Raw genomic sequence first — 22,039 nt, 5'->3', positions numbered from 1 at the left:
TGAATTTCCAAATCACCTAATTATTCATTATTGAATAGTATAAACTTTAGTATAATTTGAATTATACACAAGGTTTCATGCACTGCATATATTCAGCATAATCCTTGTCCAGACCAGTGCTAGGTACTTTTCACAATTGTAAATATTAAATAATAAAATAAGGTGAAAAAATGTCCTATCTTCTATAATGATCAATGTCATCACAATCATAAAGACCAGATATAAGAAACTGGATATACCTAATATGTTAAAGTTAAGTACATGCTATTATAGAGCACTTTCAGTTCTAGGCATCTAATTTTTAAAAATTCTCAAATACATGCTCAAGAGGATATATATAATAAGAATATTTGTTGTAGAATAAAGGGACTGTTAAATAAAATTTAATTTATAATAAAATTACAGACAGGACTTGGAATAATTGAATCAAAGCTTAGGGTGTCAGCATGGAAAATATTTCAAACATGATGTTGAGTGGGGAAAAAAAGCAGCTTTCAAAAAAGTATGAATATCACTGTATTATTAATGTAAAATTTTAAAGTACACAAAATAATATGCATTGCTTTGTTATCTAACCATGTAACCATAGATTAAAGAAAATAGGACACTATATTAACATGTATTTAATCTTGGTGGTAAGTACAAAGATTTCAAGTATATTGCTTTCTGTATGTTTAAATATTTTTTAATGTTGTAAAGTTTTAAGGAGAGGATAATAATCTTACAGTGGAAATGCCAAATTAGGTACTGGGTTATTTGGGAATGATGAGGCAGCATCAGAAAAACCCAACCAAAATCTTATTCAGTTCAATTAAACACACTTTGTTGAATATGTATTGTGTGCAAGATACAATTCTGTGAGATTAAACAATTTTAAAACCACTATTGACACAAGACTTCTGTTTCTGACAATGTGAATGATTAGCTATCTTGAAAACCACTTTCAGTGCAAAACTTCTAGAAAGGTTAGGTGAAATAGACAAAATGTCTTTTAAAATGCATAGCTGAGCTGCCCAAAAAAAAGGCAAGAAAAATTCTGAGGCTGAAAACAATGTGAAAAGATCCATGCAGAGAAGTAAATGAGCTGAACCTGTCACTCGTCCTCAGACCATCTGCTGATGTCTGAAGATCAGAAATTTAGCTTTTAAAGGGCGGCATGCAGAGTACAGGAACCAAAGCTTGGAAGCTATCTATGGTGGGAAGTCACAGCGGAGACACCTGCATAAAGTTTACTATAGAAAGTTTCAAACAAAATTCTGGAGCAAGTAAAACAATCCCAGAAGGAAGGTCTAAATTGCAAGAAAAAATATTTTACATTGGAACCTGTGTAGATTTTTTAAATACAAGGAAAAATGAAAGGACTAGAATATATGAGACATTTCTGAAGAAGAATAAGGTGGGTATTTGTGGAGGTTGGGGAGGGAGTTGCTCTACCAGAGATCAGGATTTATTATAAAGTTGTGGTAAGTAAGGTACGCGGGGTGGATACAGAGATAGACTACTGATTAATAGAACAGAGAGCCCAGAAACAGACACATACGTATATGGAAACTGATTATGTTAAATTATGTTAATATAGACATTTAAACCTGATTATATTAAAGATATCTGGGGAAAGGAGAGACGATGCATTAAACTAAGCTGAGACAATTGGTCATAAATATTGGGGCAAGGGGAGGGAAGAGTTGTCCTTGTTAGAGACAATTCTCTATGGGCTTCTCATATTTCTGCATGTCTTACAGGCAGAGGCACTGGCTGCCTTTATTCCAGACTATCTTCTCAAGGATGGTTATAAAGCAAACATATCTCCATCTGGAACATAAGGCAGGTTTGATTATTCTGCACTATAATATAGATAAGGTGTCCCTCTGGGGCAAATGTCAGGCATGCTAACCACCCACCATAAGAGATTTGGGTTCCCTAAGCTTGGGATTCCTCTTGTATAACACCACTCACTGTATGTGCAGTAGTCACCTGACCTTCTTTGAGTCGCCCTGTGGGAACTGAGCCTGAGAAACTGGCATGAATTCTGACACTCTAGCTCTTGTTATTAACGTGAGTAGTAAAGAACTTTGATCTGACCCAGGAATCGCTTATCTTCCGCCAGCATTCATGAAACTGTGGCAAGCTACCTTGTTAGCTTGCAGGTAGGGTAACATCTAAAACTCTTCAAAGTTCTTGACAACCCCTACCTCATATTGTATACAAAACACAATTCCAGATGGATTAAATTTTCAGGAAAGGCCAAACTTTAAATAATATAGAAGGAAATGTAGTTGAATGTCTGAGGAATACATCATAAATAATATGTAAATATGCTAAGTTAAAAAGGAAATTACTGATAAAATAGACTAAAATGAATCATTTCTGTTTATGAAAAAATGTGATAAAGAAGTAGGCTATAAAGTTAGAAAAAAATATTTGAAACACATATAACCAGAAGAAGATTTATCCAGAATCTATAAATAGCTCCTAAAATATAAGAGGAAAAAGACAAAGAACCCAACAGAAGAATGGGCAAACAATATGGATTACATTTTATAAAAAAAAGAAATATAAAAGGGCTCATAAATATATGTGTAATTTAAAGCCACATTGAGATACTATTTTATACCTATCATATTAATAAAGACTGAAAAGTATGATAATATTCAGGTTTTGCAAAGCAGTTGATCAGATGGGAATATTCATACACTGCTGATAATTTTGGCAGTTGGAACAACCAAATTTAGGGGGAAAATAGCATTATACAGTAAGCTTGTGCATAGCCTAACACCCACCAATTCTACTTCTACACATATTTCCAGAGAAACTCTTGTGTTTTGCTACCAAGATACATATAAAAGGCAGTTCATTAGAATACTTTAGTAATAGCAAAAGAAATAAATAATAAAAATTAATACTGGAAAAAATAATCACAGAAAAACCAATGAATAAATAAACTATGGTACATTCATTTAGTGGAATACTATATGGTAATGAAATGGTTGTATAAAGAAACAAATATCAACGTGCTAAATATCATAAACACGGTAAATGAATGAAAAGAAGTCATGGCTAACTTCACTTATGAAAGTTACAAAATATACACAACTAAAAAATGTATTATTTAAGAATGTTTTTTTACTATGATAAAACATAAAGAAAAGCAAAAGAATAAAAAATGCAAAATTCAAGAGACTGGCTATCTCCTAGGGAGGGGAAGAACACCCCTAGAAAGGGGCATGCAGGAGTTTTCAATGGTATTCGTTATGACTACTTTGAGCTGAGTAGTGATGTCAAGCAACATTATTTCATTATTATTCTTTAAACCTTACAGGTATAAAATGTATGCTATTTGATATGTCTGATATTTTATAATAGAAAAAGGTTCAAATGACACAAGGAACAAGGTCCTTCATTCTCTTGCTAGGCATTGTTATCTCTTCATGGATGTCCGGAACCAAAACGCTCGTAAAGCCACTAATAGGAAATGATCTTGAGAAGAAATGCTGAGCAGTGTAAAGCAGAACAATAGAAAGAACTCTGTGCTTGATGATACCATTAAACTACTGAATTAAGAAATTCTGGAGTTTTCTAATTCTAGACTTTCTGTTATATGAGAAACTAAATCCACTACAGGAAAAAAAGTTACTAAAATACAGTCATAAAATAAGTAAAAAGCAAAACAGAACAACAAAAGAAACAATTTACTCCTCAAATTTCAATCTGTGAGATTATTTTATTGCATTTCCATGAGATTCATGTATAATTTTTGCCAGATAGTTACCTCCACTTCTTATTTTTAATTTTTTTAAAAATTTAGTTTGCCCAGGTATAGTTTACACACAGCAAAATGAACAGTTCTAAAGTGTGCAGGTTGATGAGTTCTGACAAATGCATATATCCATGTAACTCACATTGCGATGAAGGTAAAGTCTGAGAATCCCCGTACCCTTTTCTTGACAATAGTCCCCACCCCCCACGCAACAATGTTCTAACTTCTTTCTCCATATAGATTAGTTTTTCTTGTTCTAGAGCTCATATAAATGAAATCATACAGTATATACTCTTTTTCGTTGGGCTTCTTTTAGAATTCATCCATGTTGGCATAAGTATCAGTAGTTGTTCTTTTTGTTTCTGAGTAAAATGTATCAGTTTATCTATTCTCTATTCTGCTTTTAGACATTTGAGGTGTTTCTATTTTTTGGATATCAATAATGCTGCACAAACATTTATATACATGTATTTTTGCACAAATATGTTTTCATTTCTTTTGGCAAAAATACCTAAAGAAGGAATTGTTGGATCATGGGATAGGAATATATTTAACTTATTAAAAATTGTCAGACACATTGTCTACCCCCTGTAGCAATGCATAAAAATTCAGTTGCTTCACATCCTTGCCAACATTTGGTGTTATCAGTTTTCTAAATTTTAATCATTCTAGTGAGTGTTTAGTAGTATTTCATTATGGTTTTATTTTTTATTTCCCTGATGACTAATAGTGTTGAGAATGTTTCTCATGAGTTTGTTGGCCATTTATTTATCTTACTCGGTAGAGTGACTTTTCAAGTATAATACTTTGCCCATTTGGCGGGACTGTGGGTGGCGGAAGCGAGTTGTTTGTCTTTTTATACAAATTGCAGAAATTCTCTATTTCAGATTAAAGTTTACTGTCAGTTACATGTATTATGAATATTTTCTTTCAGTCTGTAACTTGCATACTCAGCTTATTGATGCTGTCTTTTAGTGAGTAATATTTAATTTTTATGAAATTTATTTTATGATTTATTTTCCTTTTATTATTAGTGCTTTCTTGATTTTGTCAAGGGATCTTTCCTAATCCAGGTTCATGAGGATATCCTTCCACATTTTCTTCATGAAGCTTTACATTGTTGATTTTACTTTTAGGTCTATGATACCTCTCCAATTAATTTTAATTCATGGTGTGATGTATATGTTAAGGTTCACTTCTATTCCTTAATGATATGCAGTTTTTCAAGCATTCTTGGTGAAAAGGCTTTCCTTTCAATATTGAGTTGCCTTGCTGCCTTGGTTAAAGAATCAGTTGGTTGTACCAATGCAAGTCTATTTCAGGATTCTATTCTATTCCATTTATCTGTTGTCTATCTTCACGCTAATACCATCCTGTCTTGATAAGTGTAGCTTTATAATAGTCTTAAAATTAAGTAAGTCCCCAAATTTTTCTTCTCTTTTATTTTTGGGACTATTCTAGGCCTCTGCATTTCCACATTAATTTTAAACAGCCTAACATTTCAAAATTTTTTAAAATCCTTCTAGAATTTTGATTGGGATTGCATTAGAACTATAGATCACCTGGGAAAGAATAGATATCTTAATATTTGGTGTTTTATCCACAATCATAGTATATTTGTCCATTTACTTCAGTTCTTTCTAATTTATCTCAGGAATCTTTTGTAGTTTACAGTATATAGATAGACCTTATATTTTTTTAAGTTTATTCTTTAGCATTTATATTTTTTGATGCTATTGTAAATGGCATATTTTCATTTCCATTTCCTAAATGCTCATTTCTAAAAATAAAGTTGATTTTTGTATGTGACCTTGTATCTAGAACCCTATTAAATTCACTTATTAAATTTAGTAAATATTTTGTTGATGGTTTAGGATTTTCTTTATACACAGAAATGTCATCTGCAAGTGAAGACAGTTATTGCTTTTCCCTTTCCAATCTGCCTTTTCTTCCCTAATTGTCCTGCCTCCAGTACAATATTGAAGAGAAGTGATGACTTGTTGATAATCTCTGCCTTTTAACAGATACATTTATCCATTTTCATTTAAAGTAATTATGGATGTTATTGAATTTAAGTCTACCATCATACAATTAGTTTTGTATTTTATCCCTATATTCTTTTTTTTTCTTTCTTCTTTTAGCTTTATTGAAGTATAATTGACAAATAAATTGTTTAAGGCATTTAAAATATTCAATATGATGACTTGTATATGTCATATATACAAGTATATATATATGTATATGTTGTGAAAGGATTTCCCCCATCTAGTTAATTCACACATCCATCACCTCACATATTCCCTGCCCCCTTTATTGGTGAGAGCATTTAAGTTCTAATCTCTAGCAAGTTTTGATTATATAATACAGTGCTATGAACTATAGTCACCATGTTATATGTTAGATCCTCTTATGGATCTTACTCAACTTATAATGATAGTCTGTGCCCTATTACAAACCTCTCCCTACCCTATTCCTCCTCCCCCACCAAACCAGTGGCAATCACTTTTCTACTCTCTCGTTTCTATACCTTGACTACTGTGAATAATGCTAGAGTGAACATGGGAGTACAGATATCTCTCTGAGATAATGGTTTATTTTCTTTGGATATATATCCAGAAATGGGATTTCTGGATCATATGGTAGTTATATTTTCAATTTCTTTTTTTTTTAACATCTTTATTAGAGTATAATTGCTTTACAATGGTGTGTCAGTTTCTGCTTTATGACAAAGTAAATCAGTTATACACATACATATGTCCCCATATCTCTTCCCTCGTGCAGCTCCCTCCATCCCACCCTCCCTATCCCACCCCTCTAGATGGTCACAAAGCACCAAGCTGATCTCCCTGCGCTATGCAGCTGCTTCCCACTAGCTATCTATTTTATGTTTGGTAGTGTATATATGTCCATGCCTCTCTCTCATTTTCTCACAGCTTACCCTTCCCCCTCCCCGTATACTCAAGTCCATTCCCTAGTAGGCCTACATCTTTATTCCCGTCTTGCCCCTAGGTTCTTCTGACCATTTTCTTTTATGCTTTTTTTTTTTTTAGATTCCGTATATATATGTTAGCATACAGTATTTTTTTTCCTCTTTCTGACTTACTTCACTCTGTATGACAGTCCCTAAGTCCATCCACCTCACTACAAATAACTCAGTTTCGTTCCTTTTTATGGCTGAGTAATATTCCATTGTATATATGTGTCACATCTTCTTTATCCATTCATCTGTCAGTGGACACCTAGGTTGCTTCCATGTCCTGGCTATTGTAAATAGAGCTGCAATGAACATTTTGGTACATGACTATTTTCGAATTATGGTTTTCTCAGGGTATATGCCCAGTAGTGGGATTGCTGGGTCGTATGGTAGTTCTATTTTTAGTGTTTTAAGGAAACTCCATACTGTTCTCCATAGTGGCTGTACCAATTTACATTCCCACCAACAGTGCAAGAGGGTTCCCTTTTCTCCACACCCTCTCCAGCATTTATTGTTTCTAGATTTTTTGATGATGGCCATTCTGACTGGTGTGAGATGATATCTCATTGTAGTTTTGATTTGCATTTCTCTAATGATTAATGATGTTGAGCATTCTTTCATGTGTTTGTTGGCAATCTGTATATCTTCTTTGGAGAAATGTCTATTTAGGTCTTCTGCCCATTTTTGGATTGGGTTGTTTGTTTTTTTGTTATTAAGCTGCATGAGCTACTTGTAAATTTTGGAGATTAATCCTTTGTCATTTGCTTCATTTGCAAATATTTTCTCCCATTTTGAGGGTTCTCTTTTAGTCTTGTTTATGGTTTCCTTTGCTGTGCAAAAGCTTTTAAGTTTCATTAGGTCCCATTTGTTTATTTGTGTTTTTATTTCCATTTCTCTAGGAGGTGGGTCAAAAAGGATCTTGCTGTGATTTATGTCATAGAGTGTTCTGCCTAGGTTTTCCTCTAAGAGTTTGATGGTATCTAGCCTTACATTTAGGTCTTTAATCCATTTCGAGTTTATTTTTGTGTATGGTGTTAGGGAATTTTCTAATTTCATTCTTTTACATGTAGCTGTCCAGTTTTCCCAGCACCACTTATTGAAGAGGCTGTCTTTTCTCCATCGTATATTTTTGCCTACTTTATCAAAGATAAGGTGACAATATGTGCATGGGTTTATCTCTGGGCTTTCTATCCTGTTCCATTGATCTATAGTTCTGTTTTTGTGCCAGTGCCAAACTGTCTTGATTACTGTAGCTTTGTAATATAGTATATAGTCAGGGAGCCTGATTCTTCCAGCTCCATTTTTCGTTCTCAAGATTGCTTTGGCTATTCGGGGTCTTCTGTGTTTCCATACATATTGTGAAATTTTTTGTTCTAGTTCTGTGAAAAATGCCAGTGGTAGTTTGATAGGGATTGCATTGAATCTGTAGATTGCTTTGGGTAGTAGAGTCATTTTCACAATGTTGATTCTTCCAATCCAAGAACATGGTATATCTCTCCATATATTTGTATTATCTTTAATTTCTCTCATCAGTGTCTTATAATTTTCTGCATACAGGTCTTTTGTCTCCCTAGGTAGGTTTATTCCTAGATATTTTATTCTTTTTATTGTAATGGTAAATGGGAGTGTTTCCTTAATTTCACTTTCAGATTTTTCATCATTAGTGTATAGGAATGCAAGAGATTTCTGTGCATTAATTTTGTATCCTGCTACTTACCAAATTCATTGATTAGCTCTAGTAGTTTTCTGGTAGCATCTTAGGATTCTCTTTGTATAGTATCATGTCATCTGCAAACAGTGACAGCTTTACTTCTTCTTTTCCAATTTGGATTCCTTTTATTTCTTTTTCTTCTCTGATTGCTGTGGCTAAAACTTCCAAAACTATGTTGAATAATAGTGGTGAGAGTGGGCAACCTTGTCTTGTTCCTGATCTTAGTGGAAATGGTTTCAGTTTTTCACCATTGAGGATGATTTGGTTGTGGGTTTGTCATATATGGCCTTTATTATGTTGAGGAAAGTTCCCTCTATGCCTACTTTCTGGAGGGTTTTTTATCATAAATAGGTGTTGAATTATGTCAAAACTTTCTCTGCATCTATTGAGATAATCATATGGTTTTTCTCCTTCAGTTTGTTAATATGGTGTATCACGTTGATTGATTTGCATATATTGAAGAATCCTTGCATTCCTGGGATAAACCCCACTTGATCATAGTGTATGATCCTTTTAATGTGCTTTTGGATTCTGTTTGCTAGTATTTTGTTGAGGATTTTTGTGTCTATGTTCATCAGTGATATTGGTCTGTAGTTTTCTTTCTTTGTGACATCTTTGGTTTTGGTATCAGAGTGATGGTGGCCTCGTAGAAGGAGTTAGGGAATGTTCCTCCCTCTGCTTCTTTTTGGAAGAGTTTGAGAAGGATAGCTGTTCATCTTCTCTAAATGTTTGATAGAATTCACCTGTGAAGTCGTCTGGTCCTGGGCTTCTGTTTGTTGGAAGATTTTTAATCACAGTTTCAATTTCAGTGCTTGTGATTGGTCTCTTCAGATATTCTATTTCTTCCTGGTTCAGTCTCGGAAGGTTGTGCATTTCTAAGAATTTGTCCATTTCTTCCAGGTTGTCCGTTTTACTGGCATAGAGTTGCTTGTAGTAATCTCTTATGATCCTTTGTCTTTCTGCAGTGTCAGTGGTTACTTCTCCTTTTTCATTTCCAATTCTATTGATTTGAGTCTTCTCCCTTTTTTTCTTGATAAGTCTGGCTAATGGTTGATCAATTTTTTTTATCTTCTCAAAGAACCAGCTTTTAGTTTTATTGATCTTTGCTATTGTTTCCTTCATTTCTTTTTCATTTATTTCTGATCTGATCTTTATGATTTCTTTCCTTCTGCTAATTTTGGGGGTTTTTTGTTCTTCTTTTTCTAATTGCTTTAGGTGTAAGGTTAGGTTGCTTATTTGAGATGTTTCTTGTTTCTTAAGGTAACCTTGTATAGCTATAAACTTCCCTCTTAGAACTGCTTTTGCTGCATCCCACAGGTTTTGGGTGGTTGTGTTTTCCTTGTCATTTGTGTCTAGGTATTTTTTGATTTCCTCTTTGATTTCTCCAGTGATCTCTTGGTTATTAAGTAGTGTGTTGTTTAGCCTCCATGTGTTTGTATTTCTTACATATTTTTTCCTGTAGTTGATATCTAGTCTCATAGTGTTTTCGCCAGAAAAGATACTTGATATGATTTCAATTTTCTTAAATTTACCAAGGCTTGATTTCTGACCCAAGATATGATCTATCCTGGAGAATGTTCCATGAGCACTTGAGAAAAATGGGTATTCTCTTGCTTTTGGATGGAATGTCCTATAAATATCAATTAAGTCCATCTTGTTTAATGTATCATTTATAGCATGTGTTTCCTTGTTTATTTTCATTTTGGTTGATTTGTCCATTGGTGAAAGTGGGGTGTTAAAGTCTCCTACTATGATTGTGTTACTGTCAATTTCCCCTTCCATGGCTGTTAGTACTTGCCTCATGTATTGAGGTGCTCCTATGTTGGGTGCATAAATATTTACAATCGTTATATCTTCTTCTTGGATCGATCCCTTGATCATTATGTAGTGTCTTTCTTTGTCTCTTGTGATAGTCTTTGTTTTAAAGTCTATTTTTTCTGGTATGAGAATTGCTACTCCAGCTTTCTTTTGATTTCCATTTGCATGGAATATCTTTTTCCATCCCCTCACTTTCAGTCTGTATGTGTCCCTAGGTCTGAAGTGGGTCTCTTGTAGGCGCACATATATGGGTCTTGTTTCTGTATCCATACAGCTAATCTGTGTCTTTTGGTTGGAGCATTTAATCCATTTACATTTAAGGTAATTATCGATATGTATGTTCCTATTCCCATTTTCTTAATTGTTTTGGGTTTGTTATTGTAGGTCTTTTCCTTCTCTTGTGTTTCCTGCCTAGAGAAGTTCCTTTAGCATTTGTTGTAAAGCTGGTTTGGTGGTGCTGAATGCTCTTAGCTTTTGCTTGTCTGTAAAGCTTTTAATCTCTCCGTCAAATCTGAATGAGATCCTTGCTGGATAGAGTAATCTTGGTTGTAGGTTTTTCTCTTTCATCACTTTAAATATGTCCTGTCACTCCCTTCTGGCTTGCAGAGTTTCTGCTGAATGATCAGCTCTTAAACTTATGGGGATTCCCTTATGTGTTACTTGTTGTTTTTCCCTTGCTGCTTTTAATATTTTTTCTTTGTATTTAATTTTTGATAGTTTGATTAATATGTGTTTTGGTGTGTTTCTCCTTGGATTTATCCTGTATGGGACTCTCTGTGCTTCCTGGACTTGATTAACTATTTCCTTTCCCATATTAGGGAAATTTTCAACTATAATCTCTTCAAATATTTTCTCAGACCCTTTCTTTTTCTCTTCTTCTTATGGGACCCCTATACTTCGAATGTTGTTGCATTTAAGGTTGTCCCAGAAGTCTCTGAGTCTGTCCTCAATTATTTTCATTATTTTTTCTTTATTCAGCTCTGCAGTAGTTATTTCCACTATTTTATCTTCCAGGTCATTTATCCGTTCTTCTGCCTCAGTTATTCTGCCATTGATCCCTTCTAGAGAATTTTTAATGTCATTTATTGTGTTGTTCATCATTGTTTGTTTGCTCTTTAGTTTTTCTAGGTCCTTGTTAAACGTTTCTAGTATTTATTTTATTTCCAAGATTTTGGATCATATTTACTATCATTATTCTGTATTCTTTTTCAGGTAGACTGCCTATTTCCTCTTCATTTGTTAGGTCTGGTGGGTTTTTGCCTTGTTCCTTCATCTGCTGTGTGTTTCTGTGTCTTCTAATTTTGCTTAACTTATTGTGTTTGGGATCTCCTTTTCTCAGGCTGCAGGTTCATAGTTCCGGTTGTTTTTGGTGTCTGTCCCCAGTGGCTAAGGTTGGTTCAGTGGGTTGTGTAGGCTTCCTGGTGGAGGGGACTAGTGCCTGTGTTCTGGTGGATGAGGCTGGATCTTGTCTTTCTGGTGGGCAGGTCCACGTCTGGTGGTGTGTTTTGGGGTGTCTGTGGCCTTATTATGATTTTAGGCAACCTCTGTGCTAATGGAAGGGGGTGTGTTCTTGTCTTGCTAGTTGTTTGGCATAGGGTGTCCTGCACTGCAGCTTGCTGGTCGTTGAGTGGAGCTGGGTCTTGGCATTAAGATGGATATCTCTGGGAGATTTTTGCTGTTTGATATTACATGGAGCTGGGAGTCTCTTTTGGACCAGTGTCCTGAACTTGGCTCTCCCACCTCTGTGGCCCAGCCCTGACGCCTGGCTGGAGCACCAAAAGCCTGTCCTCCACACGGCTCAGAATAAAAGGGAGAAAAGAAAAGAAAAGAAAGAAGGAAAGAAAGAAAGAAAGAAAGAAAGAAAGAGAGAAAGAAAGAAGATAAAAAAATAAAATAAAGTAAAATAAAGTTATTACAATAAAAAATAATTATTAAGAAAAAAAAAATTTAAGTAATAAAAAAACAAAACAAAACAATAAAACCAGACAGACAGAACCCTAGGACAAATGGCAAGAGCAAAGCTATACAGACAAAAATCACACACAGAAGCATACACATACACACTCACAAAAAGAGAAAAAGGGAAAAATATATATATATCTTTGCTCCCAAAGTCCACCTCCTCAATTTGGGATGATTTGTTGTCTATTCAGGTATTCCACAGATGCAGGGTACATCAAGTTGATTGTGGAGATTTAATTTACTGCCCCTGAGGCTGCTGGGAGAAATTTCCCTTTCTCTTCTTTGTTTGCACAGCTCCCGGGGTTCAGCTTTGGATTTGGCCCCGCTTCTTTGTTTATGTCGCCTGAGGGTGTCTTTTCTTTGCTCAGACAGGACAGGGTTAAAGGAGCAGCTGATTTGGGGGCTCTGGCTCACTCAGGCTGGGGGGAGGGAGGGGTATGGATGCGGGGCGAGCCTGCGGCGGCAGAGGCCGTCGTGACGTTGCAGCAGCCTGAGGCTCGCCGCGCGTTCTCCCGGGGAAGTTGTCCCTGGATCACGGGACGCTGGCAGTGGTGGGCTGCACAGGCTCCCGGGAGGGGCGGTGTGGATAGTGACCTGTGTGCGCACACAGGCTTCTTGGTGGCTGCAGCAGCAGCCTTAGCGTCTCATGCCCGTCTCTGGGGTCCGTGCTGATAGCCGCGGCTCGCGCCCATCTCTGGAGCTCGTTTAGGCGGCGCTCTGAATCCCCTCTCCTCGCGCCCCAGGAAACAAAGAAGCAAGAAAAAGTCTCTTGCCTCTTCGGCAGCTCCAGACCTTTTACTGGACTCCCTCCCAGCTAGCTGTGGTGCGCTAACCCCTTCAGGCTGTGTTCACGCCGCCAACCCCAGTCCTCTCCCTGAGATCCGACCGAAGCCTAAGCCTCAGCTCCCAGCCCCTGCCCGCCCCGGCGGGTGTGCAGACAAGCCTCTCGGGCTGGTGAGTGCTGCTCGGCACCGAGCCTCTGTGCGGGAATCTCTCCGCTTTGCCCTCTGCACCCCTGTGGCTGCTCTCTCCTCCGTGGCTCCGAAGCTCCCCCCCTCTGCCACCCGCAGTCTCTGCCCGCGAAGGGGCTTCCTAGTGTGTGGAAACCTTTCCTCCTTCACAGCTCCCTCCCACTGGTGCAGGTCCAGTCCCTATTCTTTTTTCTCTGTTTTTCTTTTTTCTTTTGCCCTACCCAGATACGTGGGGAGCTTCTTGCCTTTTGGGAGGTCTGAGGTCTTCTGCCAGCGTTCAGTAGGTGTTCTGTAGGAGCTGTTCCACATGTAGATGTATTTCTGATGTATTTGTGGGGAGGAAGTTGATCTCCACATCTTACTCTTCTGCCATCTTGAAGATCCTCTATCCCTATATTCTTTATTCCATTTTTCTTCCTTCTGAGCTTTTTTTGGAAGAACTGTGTATCTTTTTGTTTCCCATTTTATTTTATACAATAAATTGTTATATTTCTTTTTCTTCTTTTTTTTAATGGTTGTTCTAGAGTTTGCAATATGCACTTATTTTTAGTAAAGTAGGTTCAAATAATATTATCCTACTTCACACATATAGTTTAAGAAACTTACAATAGTATGCTTCAATTTTCCTTTCAGCTATTGTTGTCATATATTTTAATTATACATATTTTATAAACTCCACAACACATTGCCATTATTTTTTCTTTGCATAAGCCATTCTATTTTAAAGAAATTAAGAATTTACAAAGAAAAGTATTTTATATTTAATCATATATTTTATGTTTACAGTCCTTTCATACATTTAAGTTTATTTTTAAGCATTTATGTTTTCATGTTATTATAAATGGCATTTTTATTTTATTTCCATTTTCCAAATTCTCATTTCCAGCATTTAAAATACGTGGTTCCATTGCTGTTTCACTATCTTGTAGGACATGTTAAATGGAGAAATGTTCTCTCAGCCACTCCTCATTCTTTCCCTAGGCTTCTCACAGCACTTTGTTTGTATTTTTATTACAAGTATCTTATAATATTGTAACTGTTTGTTCATATGTCTGTTCCATACTACATTATGACCTTCTTGGGGAAAGTGATTATGTTTTATTCATGTTCACAACCCCAGGGCCCAGTGCTATTCTTAGTGTAGAGCTAATGTTGAGTAAATGTTTATTGAATAAAAAGTGAATCAAAGGAAAAAATCTTCTTTCTTTCTCTACCACAAATCTAACTATTTTCATTATCTTTTCATATTGAGACCTATGAATTTTCAATAAATTTGATGAAAACAAATTAAGAATGAGAAGTTTGCAGTAGTGAAAGTATGAAAGAGTCCAGCAAAGATACCTGCAAAAATGTTACCATGCAGGGCTATTTTTGTTCTGTACTGCTAAACTGGGCATGTGGGAAATAATAACATCCAGCCCCCCACCTGAAATGAACAATGTATTTTAATTTTTAATGAATGAATAATCTTGCTATGAAAAGCAAGCATCTTGACCTTTCCTGGTTTGCATTATAAAGATTCCAAATGTAGCTCTATGACTAAGTCACTAAGTCAAGGCAGAATCTTCTTGTTCCTCAAAGGGACATTAAAGGAAAGAGAATGTTCAGTATGATAATCCTAGTGAATTACAGAAAACTAGCTTGGTAATTATACTTCCTAGTAGCCTGGCAGAGAACATTTGGCACCATTGCATAGGAACAACACAAATGGCCAGGGCACTATCTTGATATTAGTCTAAAGTGGAATTAGTGACAACATTTTGGTACAATATAGGACCTATGAGTAGCTTGAAAAGGGAGGGGATGATAATTTGGGGAGTTTAGTGCTTTCAATTACTGGTTGGTCTTTTGGGAAAACCCTCATATGTTTATTTCCTGCTATGTACTCTACTGAGTTTCTCCTCATTACATGCCGATAGGAGTTAATGGCTACTCTGAGCAAAGCAGTAGGCCAAGTTGTAAAAATTAGATACACTTGAGAACTCATTAGGTTGAACTGGTGCACAGCAGTTGCTATAAAAGAATGTAACTATGATGTGTTTTAATAGCTTAGATCAATACTTAAATTCTTTTACATGTGAGATATGCCAACTAACCCACAGGAGGTTTGAGAATCTTCACAGATGAAAAAATCAAATTGTTCTGGGCAGTTCCAGGCTCCCATGGTTTGTCACTGAAATGCAATATATGCAAGGGAAAACGAAATGAACTACTGATTCCAAAAAACAGTCTAAGGTCCAGCAGTTTCCAAGTTGAGTTCGTATACCACAAACTCATATTCTATAAATAATTTTTGTATTTAACACATATCAGATTTATTATAAATGACTCTCTTAATAGCCAGCAGGTACATATACAATATTAAAATACAAAGTCACTGTTAATTACAAAAAACACTCTGTCTCTTCTATGCCCAAAATTGTTCTCCTAACCATGTGCAAAAGAAAAAATAATTATATCTAAAAACTAGTAATTATCTTTTCAAGTGCTGATATAGAAAATGAAATTAAATTTAATTTTCTATTAACAACTGTGCATATGCTCACTTTAAAATATTATTAAATCTTTACATCCATGGACTATCATTTAGAGCAGGGCTCAGTAAGCTGTAGCCCATGCACCAAATTCAACCCATTACCTTCTTATAAATAAAGTTTTATTGGAACACAGCCATCTATTAGTTTACATATTATCTATGGCTGCTTTCACACTATAATGGCAGAGTTGAGTAGTTGGGAGAGGGACTGTATGGCCTGCAAAGTCTAAAATATTTACTATCTCACCATTTACAGAAAAATGTTGCCTCTGATTTAACACACTCTACCCACAAATATCTAGGAGTACATCATTAGCTTCAGGAGATATGCTATCTCCTTCTAAGGAGTCTGTGCTTGTCTACCTCTAAAAGCTAATAATCTCTTAAAATATTGTTTATGTAACAAGATGATTCCTTCCACAGAAATCCTTTGATAAGCTTATTTAGCAGGAGTAAAGCAATAGAGACCAGAATGTAAGAGATGATGGGGGAATGAGGCAAATGCATAAGAAAAAGGGTGGAGTATTAAGAGATAGGACATATAAAAGATGTAGAAATGGTGAAATTCACCAATCCAAGAACTATAACATACAAACATTTTTAAGCTTTCTTAATTTTGAACATATAGCATTGCTTCTGGTCCTGGAAGAGTTAGCTAACGGAAACTCATATCACAAAACTCTACATGCACTGGGTAAACTATAACAAAAATTAACACAGCTGAATTTATATTATAAAAGGAAAATTGCCAGTGGTGTTCGGAAGTTGGCTCCTACAACCAGCTTACAAAACCTCAGTGTGCACATCCCTTCCCACCTCCATGCTTGATGACACCACTTCAGTAGTTTAAAATTGGCTGTGCTGGGGATATGCTACAAACCCGAGCACTTTTTCTCAGAGAACTAATAATTGAACATTTACTAGCACACCACTGGAAGTTACCAGGTACAAGAAATGAAAAAAAAAAAAAAAAAAAAAAAACACTGAAAGATGAATACATATTTTCCATAAATATCACAAGGAAAGCAAACACCACAAGTGAGCATCGGCAGATACTATAAAAGAAGTATTACCACCACAAGAACTTTAGACATGACAAAAAACAATTGGAAAGACCATACGTAGGAATGAATAAAATAATTAAGAGTCAGAATAAATGCCATGAGAAATAAGCTATCACCATGATTAGAGGGAAAATGGATAGATTTGAAAATGAATTAACTAGAAGTTGTGGGAAAAGTAGCTTTTAAATTAAAAGCCTAATAGGTTAAACAGGTTAAATAGAAACAGTTGAGCTAATGAACTGGAAGGGAATTCACAGGAATTTATGATCGAATAATAAAGAGATGGAAAATATGAAAGATTGAGAGACATATACAATACATTAACAAGGTCCAAAATAAATATAATTGGAGTTCCAGAAGGAACAAAGCAAATAAATAGAAAGGGCAAGGAGAATATCTGAAGTAATAATGACCGTTAATTCTCCTAAAAAGCTGAAAAACAGAATGAAGTCCTTAGCAGGATAGATAAGAACAAATCCATGCCTAGAAATATTACAAGTAACTGTAGAAGAGCCAAACAGTGATAAAATCTTAAAAACAACTAGAGATAGGAGTCAGAATCCTCAGAAAAGAACAATTGGACTGAAGGAAGACTGATGGGCATAAAATAAAGTATTAAGGTAGAAAAAATGGTGCTTTAGAAATAAGTCAATTTAAAACACAGTATAGAACCAATATAATGAGAACGATGAAACATACAAACAAAAAAAGGTCAGTTTATCACCAACATATAATGGAAAGTAAAGTGCTCTAATTTTGATAAGAAAAATTCTAGGGCTTCCCTGGTGGCGCAGTGGTTAAGAATCCGCTGCCAATGCAGGGGACACGGGTTCGATCTCCGGTCTGGGAAGATCCCACATGCCGCAGGGCAACCAAGCCTGTGCGCCACAACTACAGAGTCTGTGCTCTAGAGCCTGTGAGACACAACTACTCAGCCTGCGTTCATAATTACTGAAGCCTGCGCACCTAAAGCCTGTGCTTCGCACGGAGAGAAGCCACCGCAATGAGAAGCCCGCGCACCACAACAAGAGTAGCCCGCGGCAACTAGAGAAAGCCTGCGTGGAGCAACGAAGACCCAAGGCAGCCTAAAATAAATAAATTTAAAAAAAAAATTCTAATTTTGATGATGAAAACATAGTACAATTGGCAACCAGTTGAAAGAGAACTAATTAACATTACAGGTCACCTTCTTCCTTCACCAAAGAGAGACATAGACACCAAGCAAGGTAGTCAGTACAACAAAATAGTCCCAATACAAAATGGCTATCAAAGTAATTTTTTTAAAAGGGTTTTGATCTTAATCGCAAAGAAATAAAAAATAAGACAGTATTTTACTCATCAAATTGTGGAAGTTTTTTGATAATTAATATATTCAATGCAGAGAAACAGACCTACCTGTTCTCCTCCTCCCAGATATCCATTTCTCTCAATACTTCATTCATGTTTACACAATATAAAATGAGCACTAAATAAATATTTATTGAATGAATCAATAGATGTTGCAAATAAATATCCATTCAGTATTGGGGGTAGCTTGACAACAAGGTATTCAATTGTTTAAAAATGCATTTAAGACAAATAATTCCATACCTAAGAATTTATGCTAAAGATATAATCAAGTATCTGTACAAAGATTAATCTATAAAAATATTCCCCACAGCATTATTTATAGTAAAATAATTGGAAAACTAAATGCTCCATAAAAATGGATTAATAAAATAATTATCGTAAAAACATATAACATAATTCCATTTAAGCATTTATAAATTATAAGATGGATAAACATTCACAATATACTGTAAAGTGGAAAAACATTTTAAAAATACCACAATATGTTCCCAATCTTTTAAAAACTGAATAGATATGAATATAGTTTTACAGAGATAGAACTGTGCCCATATTTATCACTTTGTGCTTTTACATATTTTCTAGTTTTTACAATGAAGACTACATCTTTTAATAAGGAAAAATGTTATTATAGCACATGGTAAAATAACAGATGCAAAGCTTTTGAACTGAAAGAAAACATAGCAAGCATCTAAGCAACTTCTTTTCACAGATGAGAAACTTGAGGTCTAATGGTAAATAGTTAGGAAATCTTCCAAATTCACATATCTCATCAGCGAGGCAATAGGACTGTAATCCAAATGTCCCAAATGCTATGCAGTAAACACAGGTTAGATTTCTCAAAATCTTGGCCAGCAAACATGTTAAATATATTATCAGTGGCCTCCCAGAAACTGATTTTTTTTCTCTTCTAATTTCTCCTAAAATTCATGTACCTGCACCTAGACACAAGTGTTTTACTTATTTTTTTCTAAAATAGCCTGTATACAATTACATTAACATAGAGAAACAGGATTTTTTCATCATCCTTATAGTTTATAAAACAAATAAAATATTTCTTGAATAGGTTCTACTGGGTTTAACAGACACCACAAGTTCAAATCTCATTATCTATCGCAAAAGGTATTTTGCCCAGGTGAGGGATCTAAACCACTATTTTTTTTGCCTGGTTATATCTTTTTCTTCAACATTTGTCATGACATTTTTCCATCTAAATATCAAGAGGTATGAAACTCAGCTCCTCAGTTACTGCAGGAAACCCTATGTATCTCCCACCACCACAGCCATCATTCTATACACAGAACACTCAGAACCTAACATCTGCGTGCTCCACACCTGTGAGCATTTCTAGGTTTGTGTGTGTACACGTGGTCTTTTTTTCTAAATAGTTACCTGAGGGAAAGTATGCTATTTTTTCCATTAGTGATTCCACATTAATAATATTTGTAAAGTGTGGAGTATAGTGCCTTTTATATAGTAAGTGCTATGTATTTTCATGTATACAATTTGATAGATAAGTCATTAACATTTCACATCACAGAGAATAAATACATTCAGACTACAAGTTCCAAAGAGTAAAAATAGAAATAGTGTTTGTATTTGTTTTGATTTTTACTCAGAATTACTTATGTATAACCATTTTTATATTAACTTCATTTTAAAAAGAAAATTCAAATTCCCATCACATGAAGTCAGTGAAAATGTATATATATATCCAGTATCCACTCTGCGTCAGGTGCTATAGAGGGGACTCCAAGTACAAAAGTGAACAATTCAAAGATAAAAGGTCAAAATTAGTGTCTTTAAGGAATTCCCTTTTAAGTAAATTAAAATACTGTACATATATATGGGTTTATTTTTAAATCCTCGAAGTTCAAAATTTTCTATTAGAGTAACTTTTTAATTTTTCTAAGGTTGGACTTTAAAAATATGCTTATTTTAACACAGATGGGCATAATAATATGCCTAGAGCCAGAAAAAGCAATAAACCTTTGGGCAATTAATCTAAAAGGCAAAATGAAATCTTAATTCCACTGAACAAGTAGCATTATTGCCTTAATTATGCATCCCCAGAATAACTAGGCCAATAGGGGTTATTAATTAGGTGAAATGTCAACTTGAATGCTGGAGAGGTGTTGAACTTACAACAAACAAATGCATCCCTTAAGTGATGTGCAAAAATCTAACAATATAATGAGAAGAATAAATTCAGAGGTCACTTTATCTTCCAGTCACTTAGTAACTGAATTGGAGTGAAGAGGGCAAGAGGAAAATGATTTGTAAAAATAATTAACCATAAACTCTAAAGTAGAGATAAGTACAAAGGAGGACGGAAATGGAAGCAGTTTTTCCAAGGCTTCAAGCCAACTCTTCTTGTAGGAACATATTTATCACCATCCAAAGACCCAGATACAAGTTTTACCACCCTTTCTTTTTATCCATGCAACTCTGTCCCCTCCACTTTCATCTTCCTACTGCTGTATTTCATAAGAACACATGCAAAACCAGAGCCGTTCTCATTGTCTTCTTCACAGCTTCTTTCCATCTCCTGGTTTGCAAGACAGATTTCTCTGAATAGCCCCTTACTGCATGCATAATTAGCACACATCCTATCTTGCACAGCCAAATCTTTTTAAATTCTAATGTAAAGCACAAACTTAAGGAATCAAAAATGTAAACAGGTACTCATTTCATTTAGCGATGTAAAGGTGTCTTTGTATTAATCAACACTTCATAGAGTGAAGAAAGAAAAGGAGGATATTTGGGATATTGCCAACACAAACTCATATCACAATCCAATGCTTCCAGCAGAATAAACCATAAATTCACATAAGGTCAAATGTTCCCTCAATTTATTCTTTAGCCTAGTTTCAGTGGATATTTCAAAAGAATATTTCTTATAAGAATATGTCTATTATTTTAGAAAACATAGAAATATACAGTATTATTATTTTGTGGTTATTAAAAAGATTGCAGCAAGTTTAACCAAGGTTACCTTGGTTAGTAACCTTAACCTTTTAGAGGAAGGTCTTTTCTTTAATAATAACTAAATTAGTAGACAATCTGAAGGTTTTTTTCTTTAGGTAATTATTTTATAGAAAAAATCTTTTATATTCTTCAAGTAGAATATTAATACTCTTGCATTCAAACTGTATTAATTACCTTCTAGTGTAAACCAAAGCAAATTAAAGATTATGAAATGAAGTAAAGAGAAGGGAACAAACATCTATTGAAAGTCATCTGTAGACAAAGCTCTCTGTTAAGTGCTTTTTATAATAAATTAATTGCTTTAATATTTTTTCAGAAATATATATATATATATATGAATAACAATATATCACCTAATCCTACAACATAAAACTGCACACACTTTTGCAAAGCTTATGTTCAGAAATTGTATCCACATCCAATCTGAGTAAATTATGATATACTAAGTGGCATTAAAAAAAACTGTTTTCAAATGTGTGCTACATAAATGTCAACAAAATTACTTAAAAAAATGTGTAATCAAATCAAAAGCCATTTTAATATGACTCATGACAAAATAAAATTTTATGCCATATAAATTTAGTTTGGTTTAACTTCATCTATGATATTTCATGATTAGTTGAAATGTCACAACAACAAAAAATAAAGTTCAAAAAAAGCCATTAGAAAGCTGACCTGTATTTAGCCATCACTTATAAGAGCTACTCATGCCAAATGCTTCATTCACCATTAAAAAAAAAAGAACATGAACAAAAAGCCAAGGTTGACAATATACTAACGTTTTGAATCTCTATGATTTTTAATTGAATAATGGGTAATGTGGAAAAAAATAAGGTCATTATAGGAGTAATATGATTTCAAAAGAATATAAGAATCATGAATCATGTCCACTCTCTTTTAGAAAATAATAA

The 22,039-nt window shown here is 34.8% G+C and overlaps 1 protein-coding gene across 1 annotated transcript in view; it reads right to left on the bottom strand.

The window, feature by feature from the left end:
• MAPK10 (mitogen-activated protein kinase 10) overlaps positions 1-22,039 on the bottom strand; it is a 289,939-nt gene that overhangs the window by 115,294 nt on the left and 152,606 nt on the right. The window lies entirely within an intron of this gene.

Source organism: Balaenoptera acutorostrata, chromosome 5 (genome assembly GCF_949987535.1).
Source record: "Balaenoptera acutorostrata chromosome 5, mBalAcu1.1, whole genome shotgun sequence".
NCBI lineage: Eukaryota > Metazoa > Chordata > Mammalia > Artiodactyla > Balaenopteridae > Balaenoptera > Balaenoptera acutorostrata.
The sequence above is the reverse complement of the archived record's forward strand: the minus strand, read 5'-3'. Positions and strand labels throughout refer to the sequence as shown.